Raw genomic sequence first — 6000 nt, 5'->3', positions numbered from 1 at the left:
CTCCCGATTTCTGCCTCTTTCTGCCTCTCTCTCTCTCTCTGCCTCTCTCTCTCTCTCCCGATTTTTTTCCACCACTCATTTACTCTTTCCACCTCTCTCGTTTATTTCCTGTTCTGTCAGGGCTCTTTACACTCTGTCATTCACAAAGGTGTAAACTAACAGACCAGGAATGGGACTCTGTGACTGGCTCTATAGCAAACTGTCCACATAGATACCAACAAACAACCACTATCTGACGCTAAGCTATTAAAGCATTTACGATGGAGAACATGACGTATTTTCTAATCTTAGATGTAATAAATATAGGGCTCTGGAACTATTTACATCATAAAACCATCGTATTTATTATTTACAATGAATATTTTGGATAGAAGGGTTTTGAAGTGCTAAATGTCATTTATGGGAGAGACTGAGTGCCCCCTCCCCTCCTCTCCTCACCTCTCTCATCCTTCTCTCTACCCGACTCCTCATCTAATCTCCTCTCTCCTCACCTATCCTCTCCTTCTCTCTACCCGACTCCTCATCTAAACTCCCCTCCTCTCTCCTCACCTATCCTCTCCTTCTCTCTACATGACTCCTCATCTAAACTCCTCTCTCCTCACCTATCCTCTCCTTCTCTCTACCCGACTCCTCATCTAAACTCCTCTCTCCTCACCTATCCTCTCCTTCTTCTCTCTACCCGACTCCTCATCTAAAATCCTCTCTCCTCACCTATCCTCTCCTTCTCTCTACCCAACTCCTCATCGAAACTCCTCTCTCCTCACCTATCCTCTCCTTCTCTCTACCCGACTCGTCATCTAATCTCCTCTCCTCTCTCCTCACCTATCCTTCCCTTCTCTCTACCAGACTCCTCATCTAATCTTCTCCCCTCTCTTGTTCCCTGCCCCCCCTTCCCTCTCCTCTTCTCTCGTCCCCTACTCCCCCTCCCCACTCCTCTCCTCCCACCCCTTTGTCCTCTCCTCTCTCATAGGGAATACCCAACACAATTTAACAAGGCCAAATTTAAAAGACTCCTTTTAAAAGAGCGGCCTGCCCTTTTAAAATCAGGCCCATCAAACCTCTTGCCTTTTGATCAACCCAATAACCCCTGCCCCTTCCCATCGGCAGTTCTTTTAAATAGTTACGTGTGCGTGCTTGCTTGCGCGTGTGTTTGCTTCTTGCATGTGTGTGTTTGCTTGCGTGTGTGTGTTTGCTTACGTGTGTGTGTGTGTGTGTGTGTGTGTGTGTGTGTGTGTGTGTGTGTGTGTGTGTGTGTGTGTGTGTGTGTGTGTGTGTGTGTGTGTCTCTGTGTGTGTGTCTCTGTGTGTGTGTCTGTGTGTGTGTCTCTGTGTGTGTGTCTCTGTGTGTGTGTCTCTGTGTGTGCGTGCTTGGATTTCTGATGCTATGTATTGGCCAATGAGAGGCTTTGTAGCCACCGGTCAGCCATTGTCCCTCCTCAGAAGAAACAGTCCCCCACAGGAATGAATGGAATTCTCCAGTATTTCAATTAAAGGACAAAATTACATGTATCTAAAGTTTTTTGTTGTTGTTGTGGGGACAGTAACATTAGAACTTTATGCTGTAAGGATTTTTAGGGTTATTTTTGGTTTTGTTTGCTTAGCTCGCATAATACAATTTAAAAGTATGCAGCTGTCTATAACAGACTAAATGTGGCAAAACAAATGTAGACGTTAATAAATGCATTTTTATAGCTTTTTTTATAATGGTGGGAGAGTGTCAAGATGGAGGTGCAGTGTCTTCAAAACAGCGGCACCTGTCTAATGTACAGTGGAGCAAAAAAGTATTTAGTCAGCCACCAATTGTGCATGTTCTCCCACTTAAAAAGATGAGAGAGGCCTGTAATTTTCATCATAGGTACACTTCAACTATGACAGACAAAATGAGAGGAAAATAAGTATTTGGTCACCTACAAACAAGCAAGATTTCTGGCTCTCACAGACCTGTAACTTCTTCTTTAAGAGGCTCCTCTGTCCTCCACTCGTTACCTGTATTAATGGCACCTGTTTGAACTTGTTATCAGTATAAAAGACACCTGTCCACAACCTCAAGCAGTCACACTCCAAACTCCACTATGGCCAAGACCAAAGAGCTGTCAAAGGACACCAGAAACAAAATTGTAGACCTGCACCAGGCTGGGAAGACTGAATCTGCAATAGGTAAACATCTTGGTTTGAAGAAATCAACTGTGGGAGCAATTATTAGGAAATGGAAGACATACAAGACCACTGATAATCTCCCTCGATCTGGGGCGCCACGCAAGATCTCACCACGTCGGGTCTAAATGATCACAAGAACAGTGAGCAAAAATCCCAGAACCACACGGGGGGACCTAGTGAATGACCTGCAGAGAGCTGGGACCAAAGTAACAAAGCCTACCATCAGTAACACACTACACCGCCAGGGACTCAAATCCTGCAGTGCCAGACGTGTCCCCCTGCTTAAGCCAGTACATGTCCAGGCCCGTCTGAAGTTTGCTAGAGAGCATTTGGATGATCCAGAAGAAGATTGGGATAATGTCATATGGTCAGATGAAACCAAAATATAACTTTTTGGTAAAAACTCAACTCGTCATGTTTGGAGGACAAAGAATGCTGAGTTGCATCCAAAGAACACCATACCTACTGTTAAGCATGGGGGTGGAAACATCATGCTTTGGGGCTGTTTTTCTGCAAAGAGACCAGGACGACTGATCCGTGTAAAGGAAAGAATGAATGGGGCCATGTATCGTGAGATTTTGAGTGAAAATCAAATTCCATCAGCAAGGGCATTGAAGATGAAACATGGCTGGGTCTTTCAGCATGACAATGATCCCAAACACACCGCCCGGGCAATGAAGGAGTGGCTTCGTAAGAAGCATTTCAAGGTCCTGGAGTGGCCTAGCCAGTCTCCAGATCTCAACCCTATAGAAAATCTTTGGAGGGAGTTGAAAGTCCATGTTGCCCAGCAACAGCCCCAAAACATCACTGCTCTAGAGGAGATCTGGGCCAAAATACCAGCAACAGTGTGTGAAAACCTTGTGAAGACTTACAGAAAACTTTGACCTCTGTCATTGCCAACAAAGAGTATATAACAAAGTTTTGAGATAAACTTTTGTTATTGACCAAATACTTATTTTCCACCATAATTTGCAAATAAATTCATTAATAATCCTACAATGTGATTTTCTGGAATTTTTTTTCTTCTCATTTTGTCTGTCATAGTTGAAGTGTACCTATGATGAAAATTGCAGGCCTCTCTCATCTTTTTAAGTGGGAGAACTTGCACAATTGGTGGCTGACTAAATACTTTTTTGCCCCACTGTATATAGAAATTCATTGGTTGGTCCCCAAGCCCCGGTCCCCATTACCTCTGGGGTACATTGGGGGACACAGCCCCTGGTCCATGTTGCCCTGTTTGGCCCTGAAACACTGCTGTTTCTGCCTATATAGGCCCTGTGGGCTCTGGTCAAAACTAGTGCACTGTAAAGGGACAAGGGTGCCATATGAGATGCAGGCCTAGGATCTGTGTCTTTTATAGGGGAGTTGGGGTCAGGTGGTTGGGGTGGAGGATTATTTAACCCTGAATGCTATTCCCCAGTCTAAAGGCTCACAGAAGCACCAATCTGCCCTGGCCTTCACCCCCTTACCCCCTCACCTGGCCAGTCTCATGGTGAAGCTCCCAGGGCTTGTAAAGCTGGGCCAGGGCCAGGAAGAGTGGAGAGGGACGGGGGTCTTGGGAGTGGAGAGTTGACTACTGTCAGAGGAGGGGAGTAGAGAGGGGAAGTGACTGTCGATGAACTCCCACATCTCATCACCTTTGAGTACATCTCGTCCGGTTCTGGCCCGGGAAGAGAGGGAGGGAGAGAAGGACGCTGGGAGTGTGATGTTTTAAAGGAGCCCCTGGGCTTTCCTCTGGTTCCTGTTCTGTCTGTCTGTCTGTCTGCTGAGTTTACGACGCCAAGGCGGCTGCTCCCGGCTCCAAGGATCCAAGGCCGAGAGGATCCGCCAGAGCAGAGTCACTCACTGACGCCAGCTTATCTCTCTCTTTACCAGTCGACCAAAACACTCAGCGCTCAGCGTTTCGTCTGGCTTACATTAACTAGCTCCTTGTCTACTTCAGAAAGCAGCTTATCTACTCTACGGAACCCGTGCCTTGTCAAACTCGATATTCTCCTGCAGGCAAATGCAGGAGTATTTGTCATTTCAGCACTTCTTCACATTTGATTGTGAAAGGCAAGGCAACACTAGTAGTCACACCCTCCCACACGAAGACCACTGAGGCCTGAGGTTACCTATTCCTCCGGGCCTGCAGGCCGCCTCTCCTCTCCTCTGGTTTCTATTGGTCCTCCCCATCTGTGGTCCTCCCCATCATCTCTCCTCTTCCTCTCTACTCGAGGCTTCTTTCTCCTCCAGGGCCATGGCCTCCTCTCTCTGGTCGTCCTCCCCATTATCTCTCCTACTTCCTCTCCTATTGAGGCTTGTAGCTTCCTCCCCATTATCTCTCCCTCCCTGAGCCTAGCTCTTTGGTCCTGGTTTTATGGCAGGGTAGAGAAGGGCCATGAGGAAATGAGCTGACCCCAGGGTCAGGTGTGGAGTCAGAGGGCTGAGACCGGACCACGGCCCACCTCCACCTCGACCCTGCTCTCTCCATCTCTGTCTCCGATCCACCTCGGTGTGTCTCTCTCTCTCACTCCACCTCCACCTCCCCCCCACAACCCCCCGAACCCAACTGGCCCTGAGAGAGAGGGATAGGAGAGAGAGAGGCGAGAGGGATCGGGGGTTACGAAGGGACAGGACCCCTTCAAGCCTTGACCCTGGACTCATATGCCTTTAATTAAGCTCGATTTGAATTTGTTTACAAGCCCCACTGGTCTTAAATCTTCTGGGTGTGCCCCCACCCTACGGCACCCCAATTCCCCCGTACACCCCTCCAACACCGCCCTCCTTTCTTCCATAGCCCCCTTTTCTTCCATTCCTTTCCTTCTCATCTTTAACATGGTGTTGGACGTCTCTTTGTTGCTGTGATTTAACCTGGGCTCAGCCACGGGTTACAAGCTATTGGGGAATCCAACAAATAGGATTTTGGGGACTCTCCCTGTAAGGTGTTAATGTGTTGGCGACATGAGGTCTGCTCACCCCACTAAACCTCACCCGTCCTCCCTCTTCTCCAACCTCCTCTTCCTCCCCTGCCCCATCCCTCCCCTATCATCAGCCCTGCTCCTCTCCCTCTTCCCACCCCCCTCCTCCTGCCCCCTTCTCTCCTCTGCCCCTTCTTACTCTTTTCCCCCTCCTCACCCATCCTCCCCTGTTAGGACCCGTGGCCCTTTATGGCTCCATCAGGCAACCGCCTGGACGACTTACTGCTGACCTCATGACCTACCATTGAGAGGCGTACCAGGAGAGAATCTTTCTCTTCTTCCTCCCAGATTCCTCTCCACTATGTCTCCGTCACTGAGCCCTCTTCTGTCTCTCGTTGTCTTTCGTTCCTCTGTCTTCCAGTTGTTTGTCATAACAATTGTAATGTTCAGGGGCGCTTTTGTTAAGTTAATGTGCTGATTGGTGATTCTGTTCGCTGTGCCATCCTTTCATTGGTCCAGGAGTCATGTCCAGAGCGCCAAAGGGCCTTCAGCAGTGAAAATAAAATAATTTCAAGGCATCCCAACCTTCTATTCCCCAAATATGTAACGTATAACCCTAACTCTTCCTAACCATCCTCTCAACAATACCCCAGCCTTGATGGCCTCCAACCTACCCCTGTTTACAGCTCTCACGCCCCCAGCCTCGCCAATGCACTGCAGCCCTCAGCCATCCCCTCACCAAAACCCCAGCCCTGCCACCCACCTCTCTGAATCCCCTCACCTCCAGCGGTTGTATCATGTAAAAGATTTACACAGAGCTCAGACGTCTTTATTAGGGAGTTTAGCAGCGTGTTTAGTACAACACAGAATCCCATCAACTGCTTCTATCATATTAAAACATTTACACGTAACCCAGGAGCTGTTACAATGCTCCTTACTAGCAT

General features: G+C 48.2%; 1 protein-coding gene across 5 annotated transcripts in view; it reads left to right on the top strand.

The window, feature by feature from the left end:
* The window catches only part of slc25a21 (solute carrier family 25 member 21), a 233406-nt gene that overhangs the window by 183326 nt on the left and 44080 nt on the right, over positions 1 to 6000 (top strand). The window lies entirely within an intron of this gene.

This window comes from Oncorhynchus masou, chromosome 21 (genome assembly GCF_036934945.1).
Source record: "Oncorhynchus masou masou isolate Uvic2021 chromosome 21, UVic_Omas_1.1, whole genome shotgun sequence".
NCBI classification, from domain to species: domain Eukaryota; kingdom Metazoa; phylum Chordata; class Actinopteri; order Salmoniformes; family Salmonidae; genus Oncorhynchus; species Oncorhynchus masou.
The sequence above is the reverse complement of the archived record's forward strand: the minus strand, read 5'-3'. Positions and strand labels throughout refer to the sequence as shown.